The sequence below is a fragment of the Paroedura picta genome, chromosome 5 (genome assembly GCF_049243985.1).
Source record: "Paroedura picta isolate Pp20150507F chromosome 5, Ppicta_v3.0, whole genome shotgun sequence".
NCBI classification, from domain to species: domain Eukaryota; kingdom Metazoa; phylum Chordata; class Lepidosauria; order Squamata; family Gekkonidae; genus Paroedura; species Paroedura picta.
Window position 1 is genome coordinate 28,641,659 of NC_135373.1, and position 27,186 is coordinate 28,668,844.

Here is a 27,186-nt window from a genome sequence, read left to right on the forward strand (position 1 = left end):
CTCTGATTCTATTCTTTTTCGTAACGTCAACAAGGAAAGAGTAGGAGATGAAAAACCTTGACAATTGAATCACCGCCTGGAATTTTAACAGCCCATCATAAAGACACAGACCAGGATGAAACTTTTCAGAAGGTAAAGAAAAAGCCAGAGTGCTCAAATGATGGGGGGCTATGGTCAGACTGTCAACTCCAGGCTAGGATATGGGGGGGGGGGTATGGGGAAGATTGGATTTGGGAGGAGGGACCTTGGAAGGGACTAATGCCATAACAGCCACTCTCCAGTGTGTACTTGAGGGACTGCGTCCCCCAATATGTTTCCCGGAGACCATGCACTCTGCAAATACTAACTTCTTGGTGATCCCTGGTGAAGAAGAAGAAGAAGAAGAAGAAGAAGAAGAAGAAGAAGAAGAAGAAGAAGAAGAAGAAGAAGAAGAAGAAGAAGAAGAAGAAGAAGAAGAAGAAGAAGAAGAAGAGTTGGTTCTTATATGCCACTTTTCTCTCTCTGAAGGAGTCTCAAGAAGGCTTACATTCGCCTTCCCTTTCCTCTTCCCACAACAGACACCCTTTAGGGTAGGTGAGGCTGAGAGAGCCCAGATATTACTGAAGAAAAAGAAGAGTTGGTTCTTATGTGCCACTTTTCTCCACCTGAAGGAGCCTCAGAGTGGCTTATATTTGCCTTCCCTTTCCTCTCCCCACAACAGACACCCTGTGAGGTGGGTAAGGCTGACAAAGATGCCTGCCAGGCATCGACCAGAGCCAGGGTCTTTTCTGCCCTGGCTCCAACTTAGTGGAATTAGTTAATAGTTGAAATCCAGGCCCTGACAGAGCTGTCCGAGTTCCACAGGGCTGCAAGATGGCTCTTCTGCCAGTCCTATGGTGGAGGTTATGGCAAATGGATATCATACTGGCCTCCTCCATAGTCGGTCTGGTAGGAGACAAAAAGGCAGTCGGGGGGGGGGAGAGAAAGATGGATAAGTTGAGCTGTGTTTTAAATTGCTTTAATGATGCTTTAATTACCCCAAGTCCGCTTGCAGGGAGGGCCGGTATAAAAATCAGATTATAAATCACTTGACTGTAGTACATGTATGGGCCCCCCAGCTCCAGGGGCCCCACGTTGCTATAGGGACGCTTCACACTGTGACTGTTAGGGGCCTTCATACTTGTGTGACTTGCAGACCACAAGAATGAAAAAGGACAATACTCATGCTCTGTTAGTAAGTGAGCATGCACATCTCGCATTGAGCATGCATGCAGACCATGCTTAGATATTGGGGCATTGTACTTGTGTGCCCTACCAAGGCTTGAGAAACAGCAAGGATGAATGTGAGGACTACCATCATGCTTTCCTTTGCCAAGATTCCCCCCCAAACAAATTGAGGTTGACTCTTTGTATTATAGTGGTAAATAGTGAGCTAGGTAAAGGTAAAGGTATCCCCTGTGCAAGCACCGGGTCATGTCTGACCCTTGGGGTGACGCCCTCTAGCGTTTTCATGGCAAACTCAATACGGGGTGGTTTGCCAGTGCCTTCCCCAGTCTTTACCGTTTACCCCCCAGGAAGCTGGGTACTCATTTTACCGACCTCGGAAGGATGGAAGGCTAAGTCAACCTTGAGCCGGCTGCTGGGATCGAACTCCCAACCTCATGGTCAGAGCTTCAGACAGCATGTCGCTGCCTTACAACTCTGTGCCACAAGAAGCTCTTAAATAGTGAGCTACTGATATGCTATTGAAGTTCAAGGAAACATTTTCAGCAAAGCAAAGCTGTCAGTTGCTTCCAAATTTCTACTATCCTCGGGAAGGGTTCCCCACTTTTACATATTCAAGACAAGTAAGAGGGCCAGGTGTGCTCTGCAAAGGCCCTGCTATGGACTCTGCAAATCCTTAAACTGGGCCTGACCCTACATATCCCAATGACTCATTCTAGCGTTAATTACTACAGCAATTCAAGTCAAGGGGCGTTTCAAAGGTGTTTAATGCCAGTAACTTCTGTGGAAGCTTCTTGCTTATATTAAACAACAATATGCATAATAATTACAAGTACAAAAGGCAGTCAGATGCACAGGAGCCCTTCTTTGCCAATGGTTGCTCATCCAGCTGGTCTGTGACAATTTTAATCCCTCTTTGTTCCTTGTACCTTTCATCTCTTCTGGAACTTTGATTACAAGTCTTCCATAACAGCCGTAAGCAACAACCGCATCACAATAGAAGAAGAAGAAAAGTTGGTTCTTATATGCCCCTTTTCTCTACCCGAAGGAGGCTCAAAGCGGCTTACAGTCACCTTCCCTTTCCTCTCCCCACAACAGACACCCTGTGAGGGAGGTGAGGCTGAGAGAGCCCTGATATTACTGATGAAGAAGAAGAGTTGGTTTTTATATGCTGCTTTTCTCTACCCAAAGAAGGCTCAAAGCGGCTTACAGTCGCCTTCCCTTTCCTCTCCCCACACCCTATGAAGTGGGTGAGGCTGAGAGAGCCCTGATATTACTGCTCTGTCAGGACAGCTTTCTCAGTGCTGTTATGAGCCCAAGGTCAACCTGCTGGCAGCATGTGGGGGAGTGCAGAATCAAACCCGGCTCACCAGATTAGAAGTCCGCACTCCTAACCACTACACCAAACTCATATTACCACAAAACTTTCTGATAAGGTCTCTAAGAATTCTTTATTTTGCGTGGTGAAATTTGCTGCCAAGGCCCAGCCAACTTATGGCGAGCTTTCTTGGGGGTTTCGAGGCAAGGACTGGAGAGAGGACTGGCTTTGTGTTGTAGTCCTCGACTTCCTCGGTATAGTTACCAGCTCTGAACAGGGAAAAGCCTGGAGACTTGGGATGAGGTGGAGCCTGGGGAGTGCGGAATTTGGGGAGAGGAGAAACCGCCTTCCAAAGCAGCCATTTCCCCCTAAGGAAGCTGATCTCTGTTGTCTGAAGTTCAATTGTCACGGCAGGAGATCTCCAGGCCCCACCTGGAAGTTGGCAACCATCTTCCTTGGTGGCCTTCCATCCAAATACTAACCACAGCAGACTTTGCACAGCAGCTTCAATCTGAGGAGAGCGGGGTAACCCGGGTGCATAAGAATCTTATATTTCACGTTGTTAATACATTCTGTGTTGATGCTTCATTCCTAATGCCTCTTTAACTGCCTGTCATCTCATCGTGTTGTATTAATGCAAGCTCACCACAGGAATCAAGTGGCTTTTAAAATGTTCACACCTCAGACTGCAATCACAATAATGCACACAATAATCAACACAATCCCCACGCCGAGCGCAGAGTGGGCTAAGATCCGCGCCATCTTGGAATTCTGCTGAGCTGCAGCGAGGTTCCCCACAAGATTGGCCTCCCGGGTCTGAGGAGAAAGGAGAAAAGAAAGAATGGATAAGGGAAAACAGGAGATCAATCAAAATCACCAGCATGAGGGAAGAGGTTATCTTCTTCCTTTTACTGCACCGTGAACCTTTGCAACGGCCAAGGTTAAACTCCAGGAAAAGGTGCAAAATAGATTCCCCTTCAAAGGTATCTATCTACACAGGTATTGTTTGGCAGGAGATTGTAAAAGGCCACTGCAGGAGGGCAAGTCCCCACCACCGAGAGAGTGAATGAGGCACCTTTTCAACCATTGCACTGAGCTGCAGTAGAACACTGTGTTGGTAGAAAGAGAATCTTTTGGCCATGGACTCAAGGCAACGGTTCAAGAAAACAGTCAGCAAAAGAACACAAGAGATAACACTTTACAAGAAGATCGTATCAGAGGGCGGCCATGTTGGTCTGCAGTAGAATACCTGCTAGATTTGAGTCCAGTAGCACATCTGAGGATGGAAGCTTTGACCCTGAGAAGCTTACAACTGGGAATTATTGTGGGACTTTGAAGTGCTACTAGCCTTAAACCTAGCAGACATATTCTAAGACTTAACCAGTAGATGGGCCCATGTCTCCTTCCCTACCCAACCAAAGATGCTGGTCAAACTAGAACTGAAGCTTTCTCCAGCCAAGCAATTGCCATTGCATTGATGAAATCCCCCAGGAAACGTAATGTTGGAACTTAGGGACTTGGCTTGGTCCTGAGTCCCCCAAGAGAAATAAAGCTGCAGTGTGACAAAGTGTTTGAAAGTATGAGTTGCTTTGAGGTTTAAAAGAGAGCGACCTTTACTGGGAAAGATTATTTACCAATACATATCATAGTCACCTGGTTCAGTCTCCTTATTGAAGCAGAGTACAAAAACTTAAAGAGTAGTTACAAAAGCACCACATTGCAAGCCTCTATGCCTGCATTGCAGACAGGACTACATCCCGCACATCAGCAGATGGAGAGCTGAGACTAATGGTGGCTGTTCGCGAATGTCAGTGAAGGCACACCGAGCTCTTTCTGCTCTTCTTGAAGAAGAAGGAATTTGGTGGCACCCCCAACTTTAAAAAGGGAATCCCCAGGACATGGTTTTGAGGTTTTTCCATTGCAACCTGTCCACTGACCACTTGATGTCACTAGCAAGCACTTAGATACAGCTCAGCTGCTTAAACAGCTTAACAACAGCCCTTCGGGGCAGACTTCACCAAATTACTTGCTGATTGCAATTCCAGCACAAAGTTGAGAAGAAAAAAAAGAAAACATATATGCCTGTTGACCGATTTACTGAAAAGCACCATCTTGATTGACAGGAAATACCTGAAGATTTTGGGGTAGAGCCTGAAGAGGGAGGGAGGGGAGGGGCTTCAATGGGGTCTAATGCCATAGAGTCCACCTTTCAAAGTGGCCATTTTCTGCAGATGAGCTAATCTCTGTCTTCTGGAGATCAGTTTGAATCCCACATCTCCAACGACTTCCTGGAGGTTACAGCCAAACAAAAACAGGGATTTGCGCAGGATGTGCAGATAACACAATAGGCCATGAATCACTGCACTAGAGAGCCATTAATGAGCAATCCATACACATTCCGCAATTGTCAACCTAAGGATTCAAGGCCTAGCTCTAAAATGGCTCCAGTCTTTCCTCCAAGGCAGAAAATATCCCAGTAGTGAGCCCTAATATGCAGAGTCCCAAAGGGAACTATTCTCTCCCCAATGTTATTTACTGGTCAGGAATTTTGGGCTCGGTTATCACAAATATGCTGGTGACATCCAGATATTTCTGCTGATGAGTGACCATCTGTCAGCATCCCCAGGCTCCCTGGCCAAATGTCTGGAGGCAGTGGTAGTCTGGCTCAAGAGGAGTTGTTGTTGTTGTTTGTTGTTTGTTTGTTGTTGTTGTTGTTAAGTGCAAAGTCGTGTCTGACCCATCACGACCCCATAGACAATGATTCTCCAGGCCTTCCTGTCCTTTACCATTCCCCGGAGTCCATTTAAGCATGCACCTACTGCTTCCGTGACTCCATCCAGCCATCTCATTCTCTGTCGTCCCCTTCTTCTTTTGCCCTCAATCGCTCCCAGCATTAGGCTCTTCTTCAGGGAGTCCTTCCTTCTCATGAGGTGGCCAAAGTATTTGAGTTTCATCTTCAGGATCTGGCCTTCTAAGGAGCAGTCAGGGCTGATCTCCTCTAGCACTGACCGGTTTGTTCGCCTTGCAGTCCTGCCGCACATGCGCGGCCGCCGGATCGCCCTCCCCCACCCACCGGTCCGCAGCCTAAAAAAGGTTGCGGACCACTGATTTAGACTATGTAATTACTATCAGATAATTATGAATTGCCCCTATTTTGATGGTGTTTTTATATGCCCTTAAAGTTTTTTTGAAACTGTGGTGGTCAGTTGCCACTTGTCCTACATCTGTATTTGGTAACATTTTTCTCTGATTTGCAGAGGACTCCATGTCAGCAGGAGCCAAAGAGAACACAGCCCAAGGCAGGCATTTGGTTGCAGGGTCTGTGGCTGGGCTCCAATACAACTCTACCCAACTTCAAGCAACAGCTAGCCCCAAAGTGTGAACACCTCCAGGTTGGAAAATACATGGAGATTGTAGGGGTGGAGCCAAAGAAGGGCAAGGTTTGGGGATGGGAAGGACTTCAGGGTGGGCACAATTGCCAAAACTCTTCCAACATGCCCACTTTCTTTTGGTGAACTGACACCTGTCCCCTGGAGAGCCGTTGTAATCAAAGGATCTCCTTTTCCCACCTGGAAGCTGGCAACCTGTATCTCAATTTCCCTGTTCTCCATCTAATGGACTGTTGATGATTCTGCAGGTCTTCTCTACTGAGCAACTTTTAAGTCCGCAAAACAGTTTGCAAAAATTAAAGGCAAAAGAAAAGGATTGAAAATTAAAATTCAGAACAAGAGAGACTGTCCCAGAAGGCAAGTAATTTCTTCCCAACAGCAGAGTTGAAGGGAAAACACAAATAGGGATGTGGCCGTACTGAAAAACCCGAACCCATCAATTCTAAACCTACATGTAGCCAAAGCCAAACTCACTTCTGCAATAAATAACCGGACACAAAAGCTGATATTTCAATCAAGAATGCTGCACAATGAGATTCTCCATTCTACTGAAAACCAAAAACAAATGTATTACAGGCCTTAACAAGCCAAACCAGAATAATCAATCTGGGCCCTTGATTTGCCTTCTTTTGGGTCAGATGGTGACCCACCTCCTGTAGCTGATCAAGGAAAGACTCACTTGCAAGGAGTAAACCAAGGCTGCGATTCCCAGAGGCAGGCAACAGAAAAGCATGGTGAAGATGGAATATGCCAGGTGGTCTGGTTCATTGGTGGGCTGAACAGCAGTAACAACAACAGTGGTGTGCATCGGAGGCTGGACAATAGGCCCTTGGCCAGGCACTGCAGGGTAATAAGGCTGGTTCTGGGCTAGCATGGGGGGATTTGTTGGCCCATCAGCAAGAGGTGGTTTTTGATTGGAGGATTCTATTTCAGAATACGGTGGCAGATCCAGTGCACCTTTTTGGTCATTCAGGTGTTCCATAGTGAAAAGGTCTCTTTGCCTTCTTCCTGCTACTCCCCACCGAATATTCTGTTCTCTTCTCCTGGATGCAGGCTGGTCTTCTTCAATATGTTCTGCTCCTCAGCCTGCTACCTTCTGATATAGCCCTTTGGAGGCTGGGTAGAGCAAACCCCCCCACCTATCCAGGCCAGAAATAAGGAAGAGCCAGCAAATGGTTGGGCAAGGCATTGTGCAAAGAACCAGCCTCAAAGATTGACAAAATAGGTGAGAGTTTGGGGAAGAAGACGGAAGGACGAAACTGCCCTCCTGCCAAAGAACAGAAGTTTTGCTTTTTGCATATTTACTACAGGACACTCTGTACCAGGTTTTCTCAACAAGGATTTCATGAAACCCTGGGGTTTCTTCATGGCCCTGGGAGTTATGGGTGGGAGTTAATTAATTTTAGAAATATTTTTTAATTTGTTAAACATTTATTGGGTGATATGACAACAAGTGGTCATATCAACCCTTCCCCCCCTTCCCAAATGGCCAGTGATGGGCCTGGAGGGGGTGGAAAGGGAAGGGACCCCAGGTGGACATGTGCCCAGCTATGCTTCCCAATCATATTCTGCACGATCGCATATGCTGCCCAATCGCACCACTTCTGGGGTTTCTCGAAGCTTGAAGAATGTTTCAGGGGTAAAAGGGTTAAAAAAAAGTTGAAAAAGGCTGGTCTACACGATTTCACAAGACATGAGGTTTACTCTTGTTTCCAAAGAGGTATGCCATTTGGAAAGACCAAAATACATTTCCTGCTATGGATATTACATTTTCCCGTTCTCTCATCAAAAGTAGAGCCATGCCGGGAAGACGACTGAAGATTGCACCATAAAAAAGCTGGACTTCTGTTCAGCTCTTAAGCCATGCCGAGGGTCAGGAGCTTCTGCACCTGGCTGACCTGAGCAGATACGCAAATCTGCTCACCGGTCGCCCCAGGAACCGGGAACGGCATCCTGAGGGTCCTACAGATCTGTGGGGAGATAGGAGGACCGAACTCCCCGGATTAATAGCGGCCTGTGCTCAAGGTCACGATGGCGTCTTTGTCGCAAACAACTTTACAAGCTTGAAACGACCAGCTGACCTTATATTCTTCCCAGACCATCATTTACCAGATCGACAGGAGCAGAAGCTGACAGAAGCTGGAATCTGCAACAGTAAGAATTGAAAGCTTTCTGGCTTTTCTCTCTCTTCTCCCACAAGCTCTTTCCTCCCCCCCCCCCTCAACCAATTCACAGGCGAATTCCTTCTTTAGCCGAGTGAGAGACTCCCAGCTAATTATACCCATTAACCAAACAAAGAGAGTGCTTTGAAGATTTATTGGTGAAAGTTCAGTGGGGGAATTTGACTTGATACGGAGATCGACAAACTGATAATTTGGGATCGCTCGTGCTCCCGCGAGACCTCACGAGACTTTCTGTTTATAGTTTGTGACTGCCTAGAACTATGGAAGAATTAACTAAGGCACAGCTTTTCCATTTGTTATGCAAAGGAAACTCAAAGATACTGAAAGCAGTCAATAAGCTGGAAAAGGAAATTCATGGGACTAAGGGGGAGCTTTTGGATGGAGCCCATGGTCCGGAGAGACCAGCTGATGACGTAGCTCAGCTAACAATAAATCAAGTGAAACTTCAATGTCTGGAAGTTAATCAACTGGAGGGAGAGAGTGCCAGAGATGTAAAAACCCAAAGTACCTTTGAAGAACCTGGGAAAACAGATTCAAGGAAGGAAAGTACCAAAAACCTGGAAGTCTATTCAGAGCAGGAAATGATTTGGATCAGCAAAATAAAAAGAGTCTATTCAAAAGCGACAGCAACTAGGAAGCTATCAGGAGATATTCCTGTGCGACCAGAGGAAGAGATCCAGATTGACAAAGGATTCAGAGCCTCCTCAAAGGCGACTACAAGCAAGAATCAAGTAAGAGATTTCTTTGGCCCTGACAGAAGGACAATCAGAAACACTCTACTATGGAAAAAAACACAATTTCATTTTCTGCGACCACCTGAAAGATGAGCTGAACAATGGAGTATTCTCCTGGCTTCCTGTGGGAAAAATAGCAGCAGTAACTTTTAGGACAGGTCCAATATATGAAGGGAACTGACTTTATATCATCTAAGACAATAATAGAATATATCCTTATAATAGATTATACTCTCCTATGTATCAACAACTACTTTGTTAAGAAAGATGGTAATAACTCCTAGATCAGGATTAATATGCGATGGGAATTGAATATGTATGTCAATATGTATGCTAAAAGAGGATGACAAACCATATTTCATAGGCATTAACAAGACGGCAGTAGTAATTCTTGGGTCAGGGCCAATTTATGAAGGAGACTGACCTAATATCATTTAAGATAATAACAGAATGTATTCTTATAACAGATCATACTCTCATATGTATTAACAATCACTTGGCTAAGAAAAATGGTAAAAACTTCTAGATTAGGAATAATATGTGATGGGAACTAAATATCTATGTTAAAAGAGATGGCAAACCATATCAACTGGTCGCTTTTTCTTCACAATTTCTCTGTAAATGCTTTATATAATAATAAACAATAAAATTATTTAAAAAAAAAAGTAGAGCCATGCTCTCACCCACCAATTACCATTCCCAAACAAACAAAAGTCACTGAAAATTGTTCAGCTGGAGATCAGAAACTGGGCCTCTGCTTGGCTTACAGAAGGTCACAGGTTCAATTCCATGCATCTCCAGTGTAAAGGAATAGCCTGGAGGTGATGAGACCTCTGCCTGAGTCCCTGGAGAGTCACTTTCTGTCTGAGAAGATAATACTGACTCTGATGGACCAGTGGACATTTATTTGACACCCAAATTGTTGCACCTGTATTGATGGAACACTGACAGAACCAAAAATTTAAAGCCATTTTTTGTGTGCCCAGTACCTACAAAATTCCTCACTTCTATCTGCTTAGTTTTGATCCATGATCTATGTTCCCATATCCTTGTTCTTATAGCTCTCTCACTCATGCCAATGTATTTTTTGTTACATGCACAGACAATTATGTAGATTACCCTTTGTGGGCTAAAAGGTAAAGGTAAAGGTATCCCATGTGCAAGCACCGAGTCATGCCCTTGGGGTGACGCCCTCTAGCGTTTTCTTGGCAGACTCAATACGGGGTGGTTTGCCAGTGCCTTCCCCAGTCATTACCGTTTACCCCCCAGCAAGCTGGGTACTCATTTTACCGACCTCGGAAGGATGGAAGGCTGAGTCAACCTTGAGCCGGCTGCTGGGATTGAACTCCCAGCCTCATGGGCAAAGCTGTCAGACGGCTGCCTTACCACTCTGCGCCACAAGAGGCTCTTTTGGGGGCTACAATTGCTCAAAAAAATCAATGTGTAGCTTGAATTCCAGAAGAAGAAGAAGAAGAGTTTTCTATACCAGGAGTCCCAAAGCAACTTACAGTCTCCTTCCCTTTCTTCTCCCCACAACAGACAATCTGGGAGATCCAGGTTCAAATCACTCCATTCTGAAAGATCATTGGATGGTGTGCAACCAGCCACACATTGACTTGCAAGAGGGCATTTAGGCTGGAATAAGATGCGACACCACAATGTTGGGTATGAACATGGCCACAGCTTTATTGCCTCCCCACGGGAGAGTTGGCACAGCATGGGAGAGGGAGCCTGACCTAGCAGTCAGTTGACTGCACCAAACCCTCAGAGTCCAGAGGCACCCTGGGAATCCTCACCATTCCCAGCAGGGATAGCAGATCCCCTTGCCTTCTGAAATCTGCCCTACTGGAAGCGACATATGTGGGGGAGCCAATGAATGTCCACCTCATTTGGCTACCCGCTGGCCACCTAGCAAACAAGCCCCTGGCTGCCCATCAGGGTCAGCCACACTCATTTACATGCTGCCTCCTAGGGAGGCCCGAACCTCGTGGAGTCCTACCGCCCACGGGACTCCCTGCCAACAGGCTCCATCCCATGCAAACCCGCAACTGTGATGCATTATCAACAGTGAAATGATCCCTCATAACATAGAAAAGGCTGTATTAACACAGGGTGGGCGGGAGGAAAGCCGCTCTCTGCAGCATTCTGGGCAAGAGGCCCGGTACCCGTGCATGTGTTGCCTTTTATAGGCGCCACAGGTCCCGCCTCACCGTGATGCCATGTGCACTGCATGCCAGCAGCGCACCCAGCCAACAGGCTGCTTGGGTTGTCATGTCTGCATCCAGCGAGCCCTCTGTGGGCATCAATGAGTGGACATAGTAAGTCTCAACCTCTTTTTCTCAGCCTAACCTCACAAGACTATTGCAAGGATAAAAAGGGGCACAGAGTAGAACATGAATGGATTAGAACTGTACTATAATGCATTGGTATGTGCCAATCTCTCAGCTGCCCTTCAAATGAATTGACAAATATAAAAGAAACCTATAGGATGCTACTCTGTGTCAAAAATCTCTTAAATCAGTAAAGATGAATGGATTCTTTAATCATGTGTACCTTCCGTTACATTCAGCTTTTTACAAACTGCATTTTACCAAAAAAAATGTTGAACATAACAGAGAAAAACACATTCATCTTTATCTGGTCCTGGCCCCTACCTGGCGGAATGAGCTCCCGGAAGAGCTGCGGGCCCTGCAGGATCTTTCAGCATTCCGCAGGGCCTGCAAAACGGAGCTCTTCCGCCAGGTCTACAGTTGAGGCCAGGACACCAGGAAGATCTGGACTCCCTCCTGGACTATTCTACAGGCAGCTTGAGATTGTTTTCCATGCCCACCCCCGGAGTTGGTTTTAAGGGGGCATTTTAGCTTTTTTTAGATCGCGGCGTATGTCTTGGATGTTGGCTATTGTTAGGTATTGTTGTATTTTTAGGGGTATTTTACTGGGATTTTTTATTGAATGTAACCCGCCACAAGCCTTCCTGGGAGCGGTAGGCTAAAAAGCGAAAAATAAAAATAAAAATCCCCTCACGAGGATTACATATGTGAAATAAGTGAGAGATGCCATTAAGCATAACAGAGATAAACGTCCATCTTTACATACAAAAGTAGCTATGTTGTTCCCTCTCCTCTCAGGAGCAAATGAGCAAGGCAGATTTTGCTACAAGGGAGTTCCCTGATGACACAGATTGGCAAAGTTTCCCAAGGAATCAAAATGGCAGCCAACCACTGGCTGGATCCTGGTTTCAAGTATAATACAGGCTTTATCAAGCTACATTTTGCATTTGAAGCTCAAAGATAACAAATGTATGATCATATTAATAAAAAGATTACTAGTAATTCAATATTAAAAATGTTCAATGATGCAACACAATTGTTTTGAGTACTGTAAGAACTTGCACCTCAGCAATTTCCCCTTTCAGTGTGTTCTTGAAGTTCCCTTGTAATAAAACAGCTACTTTGAGGTCACCTATCAAATGTCCTGGAGCGATGAAGTATTCTACAGCAGTGGTCCCCAACCCGCGGGCCGCGGCCCGGCATGGCGCCGGCCCGCGGCTCCTTCCTCCCTCCCCCCCCGAAGCGAGAAGCTCGCCAGGCCGCGAGCAAATCGGCCGCCAAAGCGGCCGATTAGCTCATGGCCCGGCGAGCTTCTTGTTTCGGGAGAGGAGGGAAGAGAAGCTTGCCGAGCCGCAAGCTAATCGGCCGCTTTAGCGGCACGATTTGCTGGCGGCCCGGAGGGGCTGGGAGGGGGAGCCGTGGCCGCCGGCATGGCGGCGGTGCAAACGCGCATGCGCGGACTGCCGCGCACGCCCGTTTGCGCCCCTGCCGGGCACAAATGCGCGTGCACAGCAGTCCATGCATACGCGTTTGCGCTGGGGCTGCCGCGCGTGCGCGGACCCCCGGGCCGCCCTCTCCCCCCACTCCGGAGCAGCGGTCTGCAGTGGCCGAAAGCTTGCGGACCGTTGTTCTACAGGTTTCTCAGTCTTGGGATGCTCGATGTCAGATTTGTGTACATTTATCCATTCATCCTATGCAGAGAATAGAAGGTGTTGGAGTTTAGCAAGTGTCATCATATGAGCCATGAAAGAGTTAAACTATTGTTTTGTGGTTCACCTGTTTAGCTAATTAGAATAGGATCTATTAAGTGTCAAGTAGCTGTTTCCTACCAGGAAAGGGAAATCCTGTGTGGTAGCTTTAGGATTTACTATTGGTTGACCAATGTACTGGACATTGATAACATGTTTTCTATCATGTAGAAGAAGAAGAAGAGTTGGTTCTTATATGCCGCTTTTCTCTTCCCAAAGGAGGCTCAAAGCGGCTTACAGTCACCTTCTCTTTCCTCTCCCTACAATAGACATCCTGTAAGGGAGGTGAGGCTGAGAGAGCTCTGATATCACGGCTCGGTCAGAACAGTTTTATCAGTGCTGTGGCTAGCCCAAGGTCACCCAGCTGGCTGCATGTGGGGGAGTGCAGAATCGAACCCGGCATGCCAGGTTAGAAATCTGCACTCCTAACCACTACAACCAAACCACCACACCAAACATGTACACAGGGGGAGGAGGTTATGGTGCAATTTCCTGTATCTTTGGTCTCACTCTGATGCTCAAAGTGGAGGCCAAAATGATAAATTAAGAGGGTAGGACCCAGTGAAGGATCAAATACAAATCAAGTATTGAGGCACTGGGATACCAAGCTGGCAAACAAAATATCCAAACTAGGCTTCTGTAGAGTCTTCAATTTTCTGGAACGCCATAAGCTACGAGCAGCTGTTGTTATAACGACCTTATGCTCTGTTTAAGAGACATATATTTACTAATCTGAAGTTTGTCTGAAAACAATACATTTAACGTCCCTTGACAAAGCTAGTGGGCGAAACACGTTGGGACTGCTTTGAACAATAAAGTATAAAGAAATAATAGAAGATTGGAGACTCTACAGAAGTCTGTTTTGGATATTTTGTTAGCCACCTTGGTATCCCAAAGAAGAAGCCAGCATGGTGAAGGCCTAGAAAGCTCAGCTCGTCAGGAGGTTATTTTCTTTTAACCTTCAGGTAACTTTTCCTCAAGTTCTTTTTATAAACTTTTTATAGAAGCTAAATACACCTGTCTTGCATGATCATTTATTTTTACACCAACAAAAAGGCATTGTTGACATTTAATGATATATAAACAATGTTAAAAGATGAGCACCTGAAGTAATGTGCATGCACATGAAAGCTGGACTAAAGCTTCATTGGTCTTAAAGTTGTCATTGGACTCTAACGGTGTTCTGCTACTACAGACCAACACAGCCACACACTTGAATCTAAATAACAGACAATACACGTTTTCAAACCCTTCAGCTCCAAACAAGACGTGGTAGAAGAGTTACTATACAGGTTAAATTGGCTTAGACCGCAGAAAAGAGATTCCATGCTGCACCAAGAGCTATTGGGCAACTGTGTAACTAAAGTGCTGGTCCTAAGAGACCCAGGTTCAAGTCCCTACTGGTGCTCCAAGCCTCAGTTACTTCACAGGATGGTTGTTGGTGGGCTTGGTGAGTCAGTTGGGTAAGGCAGCTTGGTGTAGTGGTTAGAAGTGCCAACTTCTAATCTGGCGAGACGGGTTTGATTCCACACTCCCCCACATGCAGCCAGCTTGGGCGACCTTGGGCTCGCCACAGCACTGATAAAACTGTTCTGACTGAGCAGTAGTATCAGGGCTCTCTCAGCCTCCCCTCCCTCACGGGGTGTCTGCTGTGGGGAGAGGAAAGGAAGGCGATTGTAAGCCGCTTTGAGACTCCTTTGGGTAGAGAAAATACAGCACTAAAACACAGTTTTAAACCCTTGCAGTCTTCCTGCAGCAGCTGCTAGCTGTTGCTGGAGGTCAGATGCAGTGTGTCCAGCTTGGAGAGCTTGGTATTGGATGGCAGCCCTCAGGGCAGGCTGGTCTTGAGGCATGAAAATGCCTTGGTCAGTGCACACATTAACGGGTTCCTTTCTCAGAGAGAAGCATTGGCAGCATTCTTTTTGAGCTCTGTTGAGGCCAACAGCTGCCTGTTCTATTGATGCCGTCAACAGTGCCAGGAGCTCTAGCAGCGCACCTTTTCTAATTTTTATTATCCCACCACTGGTATGGCTCATAAGGGCACGTTTGAGTTGGGATGTCACCCTTTTCAATGCCCGCCCCCCATGGCTACAGGCCTACACCCAAAGGCAGGCATATGTTTGAGATCACTCTGACTTTCCTCACCTGCTTCCCCATTTCTGTTCTTGGTGAGGGTGGGACATACTTTGGCTTGCATACCAAAGCACAGTTCAGGAAGGAAATGCTGTTGTACAACTAAATACATAAAGATGTGTGTTTCTTCGAAGTAAGCTTTTGCAACTGTTCCATGCCACTTGGTCCTTTCAAAAAGGTTTCATTCATCATCTCCATAATGGTCCACATGCAAGAACCCACGTTCTCTAGGTTCATAACCTAAGCATTATGATCTAGACCCCTCCCCCTAGGTCTTTCTCCAGATGTAGCGGGAATTAATAGGATTTTTATAGGAAGTTGTAGGGCAGGAGATTCAGGACTCTCGACTACAGAAAGCTTTTCCCCCAGAGAAAGTGGCTCCTTCGGACTCTGTTGAGGTCCCTTCCCTCCTCAAACCCTTCTTTCCCCATGGGCCACCCCAAAAATCTCCATATACCTCCCCACTAAGAGCTGGATGTGGTGATGGCTGCCAACTCAGAAGACTTTAAAAATGGCACTTCTCATGTTCTTATGAACCTTCTGTCTGGAGAAACACATGTAAGCAAACCCCAAAGATTCTCTTTCATTATCCAGATGTAAACAGGAGTTTTACAGTCCCTAAAGGGCTAACAAAGGTTTGATTCTGACATTAGCTTTGGTAGATGACAGCACTTCAGCATTTCCTTTTCCTGCACCAGGTTAATCTAGCTACCCATCTGGACATGTGTACTAAAAGAACTTGCAAATGTAATTTCTGAGCCTCTGGCCATTATTTTTGACAATTCTTGAAGAACAGGTGAAGTGCCAGAAGATTTGAGGTGGGCAAATCTTGTCCCCATCTTCAAGAAGAGGAAAAAAGAGGATCCTGGTAACTACTAACCCATCAATCTGATGTATATAACTGGCAAATTTTTAGAACAAATCATCAGTCAGTCCTAGAGCAGCTAGAGCAGATGGCTGTAATTACTAAGAGTCAGCATAGTTTTCTCAAGAACAAGTAATGTCAGACTAACCTTATTTCTGTTTTTGAGGAAGTTACTACCTTGCTAGATCAGGGGAATGCTATGGACATAGTTTACCTTGATTTCAGTAAGGCTCTTGATAAGGTTCCACATGATATTCTTGTTAACAATTTGGTAAAATTCAGTATGGATCCTATTACTGTTACGTGAATCGAGAACTGGTTGACAGATCGCTTCCAAAGGGTGTTTGGAAATGGTTCGTCATCTTCTTGGAGAGGAGTGAGGAGTGGAGTGCCTCAGGGATCTGTCCTGGGCCCTGTGTTGTTCAACATATTTATAAAAGATTTGGATGAAGGAATACAGGGGGTACTTATTAAATTTGCAGATGACACTAAACTGAGAGGGGTAGCAACACACCAGAAGACCAAATTAAGATACAAGATGATCTTGACATGCTAGAAAACTGGGCTAAAATAAATTTTAATAGTGAAAAATGTAAAGTTCTTCGTCTAGGTAGGAAAAATCATATGCATCATTATAGGATAGTGGTAGTAGTGTGTGTGAAAAGGATCTGGGGGTCTTAGTAGACCAGACACTGAACATGAGTCAACAGTGTGATTCAATAGCTAAAAAGGCAAACAGGATTTGGGCAGTATTAAAAGAAGTATAGCATCCAGATCACATGAGGTGATGTTACCGCTTTACTCCGCTCTGGTAAGACCTCTCTTGGAGTACTGTGTTCAGTTTTGGGCACCACAACTGAAGAAAGATGTAGAGAAACTGGAGCATGCCCAGAGGAGGGCTACAAAGATGGTGATGGGTTTGGAGACCAAGTCATAAGAGAAAAGGTTGAGGGAGCTTGGTCTGTCTAGCCTGAAGAGAAGATGACTGATATGATAACCATCTTTACATACTTGAAGGGTTGTCATATAGAATATGGAGCAGAGTTCTTTTCTGTTGCCCCAGGGAGTGACCAGAACCAATGGGTTGAAATAAATTCAAAATAATTTTTGGCTAAACATCTGGAATAAGTTGCTGACATTTAGAGTGGTTCCTCGGTGGAACAGGCTTCTTCTGGAGGTGGTGAGTTCTCTTTCTCTGGAAGTCTTTAAGCAGAGGCTAAATAGCCATCTGACAGAAATGCTGATTTTATGCAAGGTAGATTGTGAGTGGGTGACAGGAAGGGATGTGCCAATATTTGTCTCTTGTGGCTCTTCCTTGCATACCCAGGGAATTGCTGATTGCCACTATGGGATGGTAGGTGAATTTCCTCCAGGACATGCTTGATTCTGAAGATTTTGGTGTGGGGGATCATTTGGACTTGAAATTGGGGTCCCTGTGGGTAGGCAGGTAGTTGTGAGTTCCTGCATTGTGCAGGGGATTTGACTAGATGACCCTGGAAGTCATTCCAATTCTATTATTCTATGATTTTATATTTTGTATCTTGGCAGAACCACAACAATAAAATCTTTCACCAGGGGCAAAAAGACTGAAGTGGCAATCACCAAAAATAAGAGAGACCAGAAAAGACTACAATGAAGATGAACAATTAGATCTGAGTCCAGTAACACCATAAGAACAAAAGTAGAACTCTACCAGGTCAAAACCATGGTCTACCTACTCCAAAAGCCTACAGTGCCCAACCAGTTCTTCTGGAAGACCAACAACTGTAAGCTCCTGTCTTCTATTAATGGGGTCCTAAGTTGCTGGAGACATACTTCAGCATCCCAACATTAAGGTTGCAATATAGTATATTTATTTCAAAAATGTATGTCCTCCCTTCTTCAGTCTGGAGAACTCCCAAGTATCACCCAGAACAATAGTCAATGAGTGCAGATCAAACAAATTCTTCTATTTAATAGGTGTGTAAAAGCCAACAAAGAAGGAGTCAGGAGATGGCCTTCAAAGAGCAAGTCCTATGTTCACTCTCTGACATCTTTCCACTAAAAAGGTCTCCAAACAGCAAAAGGTTTTACTCACCCTGAGTTCATGCTCAGAAACAGTTCACACTCAGCTAGAGGGATCCATTTGCTCACTCAGAGTAGGGGTAAGGAGGGAAGGCCATTGTATTTTGCCTGTTTGAAATTTGCAAGCCTACTTGGGTCATGGAGAAAATCGATAGACATTTTAAGACATGTCAGTTGTATGGTTAAGTAGTCGAGTTCCTCCTCTGCTGTGAAGATGAGGGTTGTTGCTATGTATGTACATGGCATCAACTTGCAACAAATTTAAGGTGACCCCAGCAAGGGGCTTTCAAGACAAATGAGAAGCATAGGTGGGTTGTCATTGCCTTTCTCCCCAGAGTCCTCCTTGGAGATTCTCCATCCAAGAATCAACCCCACTTAGCTTCTGAGATCTGACAAGACTGGACTATCCTATGACATTACCCATCATTACCAAGGGACTGTCAGTGCCCAGAACTTCCCCAATAAGCAGACTCTTGGTTGAAGGAAACAGAAGCATGAGGTTCTTTGCCAAAACTGAAGTTAGCACATGTATGACTGCTCCACAGCCCAGCCCCCAGGCACCCTTTGGCACACAAAATGCCAGGTGATACAACTTGATGTTGCCATGCCACAAGCCTGCAAAAGTGATTAAACAAACTGGCCAAGACATATCAAGACCTCAGTCCCAGCCATCCAAGGTCAAGAGATAGCCAGGAAACTCAGAGGGATTGCTTTGGAAATTAACTGCATACTTCCCCGGGGTTAGAACGTTAAGAAAGCAACGTTTCTTAAATATCTCCCAGCAGACACCAAAAGCACAGGCCCAACCCTTTGGACAGTAATGAATAAATGAATCCAAGTGCACAGTGTGGACATACAAAAAGCACGTCACTCATATCACTACAAGCAAGCCTCAAAGAAACAGCCCCATGCATCTGGACAGATCAACACAATGCAGAATATGAAATAATAAAATATTATGGCAAGAACCTGTGATAATGGGATCCTGTCAGGGACCTTGTTAGGTGACCATAACAAACAGGCAGATTTCTATGGGACTCAGTGATCCTCGAGCTTTATGGCACCTTATATATCCCAACAACATGTCTTTTTTTTGTCCTGAAAGTAATTAGAGGAAAACCCTTTTTCATCCCAAGTGGCATTTCAAAGATTTTTTTTCAAATGATAGCTCAGCCAGTCAGTCTCAATTTATTTTAATCCCTCTGTACCTCTTGCATTGCAAAACTTCTAGTGGTTTGATTACAAACCTTCTTCTCCAAAAATGGTTTTCCTCTTTCATAACACCTGGTGGTCGCCAGCTCATCAACCGCATCGCAATGTTCATGATCACAAAACATTCTGGTGAAAACCTAAGAGGTGTTTACTTTTTGGGCAGTGAAAAGTGCCATCAAGGTCAATTTATAGCCAACTTGTGGCGACCCTTCATGGGGGTTTCAAGGTAGGAGCTGAACAGAGGTGATTTGTCATTGCATGCCTTCATGTCTCAACCTCCTTGATAGGGTTGCTTGCTCTGAGTGTGGAAATATCTGGAGATTTTGAGTGGCCTGAAGAGGAGCCTGACCAAAACTAGGAGGAGGAGAAGTCCCAAAGCAGCTTACAACCACCTTTCCTTTCCTCTACCTGAATCAGACACCCTGTGAGGAAGATCTAAGAGAACTTCTCTGTGAGAACAGCTCTAAAAGAGCTGTGACTTGCCCAAGGTCTCCCAGCTGGCTGCATGCGTAGGAGTGGAGAATCAAACCCAGTTCTCCAGATTAGAGTCTGCCACTCTTTAACTACTATACCATGCTGGAGTTTGGGGAGATGAGAGACATCAGTGGAATATAATGTCAACAATTTTTTTTCCCCAAGAGGACGGAACTATGTTGTCTGGAGATCAAGTGTAATGGTAGGAGATCTCCAGTCCCCACCTAGAGGCTGACAACCCTATTCCTTGGTGGTCTCCCATCCAAATCCTAATCAAGGCTGACCCTGCTTAACAGCTGAGATCTGAGGGAAGTGGGTTAGCCTTATACAGAGGTTTTACTGGCACAAAGACAGTCGATATATATAATTAAGTTATTTAGCTTGTTAATTAACTCCAAGGCCCTTGCCCAATTGTTATACGGGTCACCACTGAGCATTACTACTAACACTTCCCAAGTGGAGAGGATACAATCCAAGTTTTTAAGAACAGTACCTCATGTCCCAACCAGTATATCTAATGCTGCAGTTCAGGTTGAGACAGGGATGGTAGTGGTCCAGACCAAAATGTGGATTGTCATGCATTTGTATTGGTTAAAATAGCTTCCCCCAACTCACCCCAGGGCTTAACCTATTGATTATTGTTGGATTCACTCGTGGCTCCATGGCTAAGAGCTCTTTAAAGAAAATTAAGCTCTTATGGTCTTTAACAACAACCACTTCTGTCTTTGGGCTTTGCACAAGCGAAAGTTTAAAAGTTCTGAAGGTGGAAAGACAGCATGATCCAAACAGGATCCAAAACTCCCCAGTTTCCTTTCTTCCATTCTTCCATTCTTCCATTCTTCCATTCTTCCATTCTTCCTTCCTCCAGTTTATATACTGCCCCTCAACGTTACTACCAATGCCTTAAAGGTAAAGGTAAAGGTATCCCCTGTGCAAGCACCGGGTCATGTCTGACCCTTGGGGTAACGCCCTCTAGCGTTTTCATGGCAGACTCAATATGGGGTGGTTTGCCAGTGCCTTCCCCAGTCATGACCGTTTACCCCCCAGCAAGCTGGGTACTCATTTTACCGACCTCGGAAGGATGGAAGGCTGAGTCAACCTTGAGCCAGCTGCTGGGATTGAACTCCCAGCCTCATGGTCAGAGCTTCAGATAGCATGTCGCTGCCTTACCACTCTGCGCCACAAGAGGCTCATCACCAATGCCTTACCTTTTCAATATAACCAATATTGCCAATAGGAGAACTTAATATATTGCATTATATTGTTTTTACATTGGTACTTTTGAGAGTACATTTTAAAATAGTGGTCCCCAACCCCCGTTCCGGAGACCGGGACCGGTCCGTTGATCAGTCAGTACCGGGCCGCGGCTCCTCCTCATCCTCCTCCCCCGCTGCTGCCCCGGGGGCTGCCCTGCCACTCTGCCGCCAGCTCACCTTTGGTGCTGTCTGGCATCCTCCAAGGCTGGGGCTCCCCTCTGCATGGCACTGCACAGCTGCTGCTGACAGCGCCCCCCAGCTGGTGATGGGAAGTCAGGGGCGCCGGTGGGAAAGCAAGCAGAGCAGGGGCTTCGGCGGCGGTGACGTCCCTCAGCAAAAGACTACCCCCCCTGGACCTCAATAAAATTGTCAAGCGTTGACCGATCCTCGGTGATAAAAGGGTTTTAAAAGATCCCTTTACAACAGGGATGGCCAAACTGTGGCTCTCCAGATGTCCAAGGACTACATTTCCCATGAGCCCCTGCCAGCATGTTTTCCAAGAGCATATGTGTATCTGCCAGAACAAGGACATAGGAGACAGCAGAACATGTGACGTCTGAATGTGAGATTTACAGTCATATTTGGCAAGAGCTCATAGCCCCCTCCCAATAGGTTTCCTTGCTAGCCAGAAAACCACCAAGTTTATAAAAGCACTCTTAGACTGGAACCGTGAGCTTTGGAATAAAGTGGCGAAAAGTGCTTGGTTTGCTAGAGAGCCAACTTGGTGTAGTGGTTAGGAGTGCAGACTTCTAATATGGTGAGCCAGGTTTAATTCTCTGCTCCTCCCCCACATGCAACCAGCTGGGTGACCTTGGGCTCCCCACAGCACTGAGAAAGCTGTTCTGACCGAGCAGGAATATCAGGGCTCTCTCAGCCTCACCCACCTCACAGGGTCTGTTGTGGGGAGAGGAAAAGGAAGGCAAATATAAGCCACTGAGATGCCTTCAGGTAGATAAAAGCAGCCTATAAGAACCAACTCTTCTTCTGCTGCTAGTAAGATTTGAAAAATCCTGGACTAGACCCAAAAAAGAAGAAATACACTTATGTTCATTTTATTACTTTATTACATTGTATTAACCAGCTAACTGTATACTCCTAGTCACATGAATCTATTGCAATTGCAATGGTTTAAAGGAAGATTTATTCAGTTTATGTTTTATTATTATATCACTTGAGCATTAGTACCAATACGGCGTCTGCTATTTGATATTCTGGTCGATGACTTGAATAAGTGATTTGATTCGATTCCAGTGGGCTGTCCTGGGATCATAAGAATCTGACGTCTTATATTGCTAATACATCGTATGTTGCTGCTTTGTTCCTGATGCCTCCTGAACGGCGTGTCTCTTCAATTCGCATGAATACAGGCTCAAACTAAGATTTCTTTGTACATATCCATAATTCTTAACAAAACTTCGAATGAAGTAGAAGACGAACAGGGAGGTAACATGGCGGACAAAGATTTTGCGTGTGTCCTCCGAGCTACTAATTATAGGCCACCACAATCAAAACTATGTATATGATAACAAACACAAGCCCCACACCAAGCGCAGAGTGGGCTAAGATCCGTGCCATCCTGGAGTTCTGCTGAGCCTCAGTGAGGTTTCCCTTGTGGTTGGCATCCCGAGTCTAAAGAGAAAGGAGAAAGGAAAGATTTAATAAAGGAAAACATGAAACCGAGCAACATCTCCGGCTTACGGAAAGAGGTGATTCTGAGCGGGGGTGGAACACTGTGTTGGCGGATGGAGAATCTTTTGGCCATGGACTCAAGGCTACCATCCAAGAAAATAATCTGCAATAGAACACACTAGGGCCTATTCTGCACACAATAGATAATGCACTTCCAGTGCATTTTAGAAGAAGATTTTCCTGTTCTGTACAGAAAAATTCAGCTGCCAAAGCACATTGAAAGTGCATTATCCTAAGTGTGTAGAATGGGCCTAGGTAACAGTTTATGTAGGTAAAAAATATCCCAAGAAGATCATTTCCGAAGGCAGTCATGTTGGTCTGTGGGTGAATAGAGCAATTTGAGTCCATTAGCACACCTGAGGATGGGAACTTTGACTCTGGGAAGCTTACACCTGGAAAACCTTGTTGGGCACTAAAGTGCTACTAGACGAATTGAGCAGACATATGCCAAGATATGTTCAAATTAGGAGCTGGTAGATGGTCCCGTGTCCCCTTCCCTACCCCACCAAAGATCCTGGTCAGACTGGAACAGCAGTTCTCTCAAGCTGAGCAATTAAATCCCCCGGAAATTTAAATCCCTAGCTAAGTTGAAAAAGAAAACTTATATGCCTGTCAAAAGGTCTCCTGAAAAGCACCATCTTGACTGATCAAGAATTGGCAGCTTCTGGTTGGAATTACCTGGAAGTGTTGGGGGTGGAACCTGAGGAGGGGAGGGATTTCATTGGGGTCTAAAGCCATAGAGCCCATCTTCCAAACTGGTTGTTTTCTGCAGATGAGCTGATCGCTGTCTCCTGAAGGTCTGCTGTAATCCCAGAAGATCTCCAGCTGCCTCCTGGAGATTGGCAACCCTAACCAGGTATCAGCCACCTGGTTAGCGAGGAAAACCTCCCATGGGGAGAAGCTTCAGGTATTTTCAGCTGTCCTTCAGGCTCCAGCAGGGGAGGGCATAGGGTTGCCAGTCTCCAGGTAGGGCTGATATCCAGAGTGCAAAGATCAATTCCCCCCTAATAAAATGACTGCTTCAGAGGAAGGCCTGGACTGCTTCAAAGCCCTGCTGAACTCCCTCCTTTCCCCAAACCCACCCTCCCCAGGCTCCATTTCAAAGCTCCAAGCATTTTCCAACCTAGAGCTGGCAGCTCTAGGAGGGCATTTTTCACATGCTCTGAAGTATGAGCCAGCCTGAAGATGCTCTAGGGTGGTCAGCTTTGAGTGGGGAAATATCTGGGGATTTGGGGGTGGAGCCTAGAGAGGGGCAACACCTCATCAGAGTATGATGCTATAAAGTCCGCCCTTGAAAGCAGCCATTTTCTCCAGGAGGAACTGAGCTCTGTTGCCTGGAATTGTGATTTCAGGAGATATCCAGGCCTCACCTGGAGGTTGGCAATCCTAGTCCCACATGATCAGTTACGTGGCTTTGAGTTATTTAGAGCGGGATTCTCTGTTATGGAAATCATGACTGCTAGCAGGTGAAGGTGTCCCCAACTCCAGGTGGTGGGTGGAGGAGATCTCCCATCCCACTATTACAACTAATCTCCAGGTAACAGAGCTCATGTCCCCTGGAGAAAATGGGCTCTTGGAAGCTGGACTCTAAGGCATTATGCCCCAAACACTTCCCCCCCTTACACTCCATCTCCCAAATCTCCCGGTGTTTTCTAACCCAGAGTTAGCAATCCTATACCAAGGTTTTGTTGCTGTTCTCAGTTCCGTCATGTTTATTGCAACAAACTGTTTAAACCCGGGACTTTATTAGGCTTCCCGTTGACACTACAGACAAAAGACCATAAAATATTGATGCAATGTCATGTAGTCCACCCTCCAAAGCATCCATTTTCTCCAGGGGAGGTGACCTCTATAGTTTGGAGAGGATCTACAATTCCAAGGGATCACCAGGTCCACCTAGAGGTTGGCATTGCTAGGGAATGCAAAGTGCTACGATGCCACATCTCAGCTTTTCTCTTGCTGTGCGTCACGGGGTGGGGAGATGGAATGATGGGGTTACTGGTTTTCATGGCAGTGTCCTTAGCATTAGGGCCCAGCTTTGGTGGGAGGCCTACAGTTGGGTTTCCCAGTAAGACTCCGTTTAACTCTTTGGGGGGGGGGGGAGCAGAAAGACCGATCAAATGTGCCTCTTAAAAAAGACCACCAGTGGTGGGGATGATATAGAACAGGGATAGTCAGCCTGTGGTCCTCCAGATGCCCATGGACTACAATTGGGAATTGTAGTCCATGAACATCTGGAGGACCACAGGTTGACTACCCCTGATACAGAAGACAGATTCAGAGGTTGGCCTGCAGTTAGATTTGAATCCAGGAGCACCTTAGAGCCCAACAAAACTTTCACGGGATGGCCTTTTTATTACAATATGTACCTTCTGTAGTGTGTATGATTAACAGAATACAGGGAATGTCCTGCAGGGGGTATAGAAGGAGATATTACATTACTATATTTATGTCAGGAACATCGCCCTCTGCATTTTTAAACTCTGGCAACGCTTTAGAGGGTCAAAGTTCCCTTTTGTCAGAAACAACAGGGGAACCTAATCTTGTTGAATCTATGGGCATTCCAGGAATGTTATAGAGTCAGGGGGGATCATGTCCCAAAATGGTTCCCATGGGGAAGCTAGGCCAATCACAAAATGTTCAGAGGTTGCAAGCCCAACTTACAGTCAAAGTCACTTTTGCCCCCATTGGTGCTTCTCACAGACAAAGGAGATGCCTCCTGGACCTCTTCCCAATTAGCTCCTTCTCCAGTTTGGGGAAGGGAGTCCAGAATTGGCTCTTAGAGTTTAGGAAGAAGCCAATGGATCCCGGTAACATGGAGCCCACAGGCACCATGTTGGAATCTCTGCCCTCTAATGCAGTGGTCCCCAACCTTTATTAGGCTGGGGACCGGCAGGGCATCGGGCCGCGGCCGCGGGCCGCGCCCGCAGGCTGCACCCGCAAATCGGGCCGCGCCCGCGGATTGGGCCGGCGCGGGCGCGGGCGCGGGCGCGGCCTGCACGGGCGCAGCCCGGCCCTGATTCCCTCTCCCCGCCCTCCCGCAGTAAGTAACTTCCCGGGCCGCAAGCTTGCGGCCTGGGAAGTTTTTTACTGCGGGGGGGCGGGGAGAGGGAGCCGCGGCCCGGCGCCATGGCCTTTGCGGCCCGGTGCCGGGCCGTGGCCCGCAGGTTGGGGACCACTGCTCTAATGTCCTGCTTGCTGAAAAATTAGAAATGGTGAAACTGTTGTGTGATAAGAAGTCCTAAGGAACCCAGTTGCCCAGAAGTCACCAGCTAGAATCATAGAATCATAGAATCATAGAGTTGGAAGGGGCCATACAGGCCATCTAGTCCAACCCCCTGCTCAACGCAGGATCAGCCCTAAGCATCCTAAAGCATCCAAGAAAAGTATGTATCCAACCTTTGCTTGAAGACTGCCAGTGAAGGGGAGTTCACCACCTCCTTAGGCAGCCTGTTCCACTGCTGAACTACTCTGACTGTGAACATTTTTTTTCCTGATATCTAGCCTATATCATTGTACTTGTAGTTTAAACCCATTACTGCATATCCTCTCCTCTGCAGCCAACAGAAACAGCATCAGAATCAACCTCTCCGTCAGATGGTCATCCAGCCTCTGTTTAAAAATTTCCAAAGATGGAGAACCCACCACCTCCCGAGGAAACCTGTTCCACTGAGAAACCGCTCTAACTGTCAGGAACTTCTTCCAGATGTTTAGATGGAATTTCTTTTGAATTAATGCTGCAGTGCTCAGTTGCCACTTGGTCTACATCTGTATTCAGTTACATTTTCTCTCATTTGCAAATGACTCGATGTCAGCAGGAGCCAAAGAGAACCCACACCCAAAGCAGGCATTCAGTTGCAGGTTCTGTGGCTGGGCTCCAATACAATTCTACGGGACCAAGCAACAGCCAGTCCCATAAGGTGAACAGCTCCAGGTTGGGAAATACATGGAGATTGTAGGGGTGGAGCAAAAGAAGGACAGGGTTTGGGGAAAGGAAGGACTTCAGGGGGGGTACAATTGCCAAAACTCTTCCAACATGGCTACTTTCTTTCAGTGAACTGATATCTGCCCCCTGGAGATCCGCTGTAATCAAAGGATCTCTTTTTCCCACCTGGAAGCTGGCAACCTTTATCTCCATTTCCCCGTTCTCCATCTAATTCTGATTCCATCTAAATCTGATTCTGCAGATTTTCTTTACTGAACAATTTTAAGACCCCAAAACAGTATATAAAAATTAAAGCTAGAAGACAAGGATCCTAAAGCTAGAAGACAAATTATAGTTCAGACCAAGAGAGACTGCCCCAGAAGGCAGAGCATTAGGTCCCAAAAACACAATTCAGGGAGAAACACAGACAGGGAAGTGGCCAAAGGAAAATTCTGCCAAAAGGAATTCTGGAACTCAAAAACCCAAACTCATCATTCTTAACCTCAAAGAACCTACAATTCAGCAGAGGCCAATCTCACTTCCACAACAAATAAGAACTGGACATAAGGCACAACCTGGCTAGAAAAGCTGAGATTTCTATTAAGACTGCTGCGCAGTGAGAGTCTCCAAACCAGAACATTGAAATGGGGCTCTTGCTTTGCT

At 46.0% G+C, this 27,186-nt stretch overlaps 1 long non-coding RNA gene across 1 annotated transcript; it reads left to right on the forward strand.

Annotated features, from left to right (window-relative positions):
- On the forward strand, positions 1-27,186 carry LOC143837295 (uncharacterized). The gene is made up of 3 exons (XR_013230948.1): positions 1-132; positions 17,452-17,669; positions 26,159-27,186. It is a non-coding gene; the product is annotated as an uncharacterized LOC143837295 (long non-coding RNA).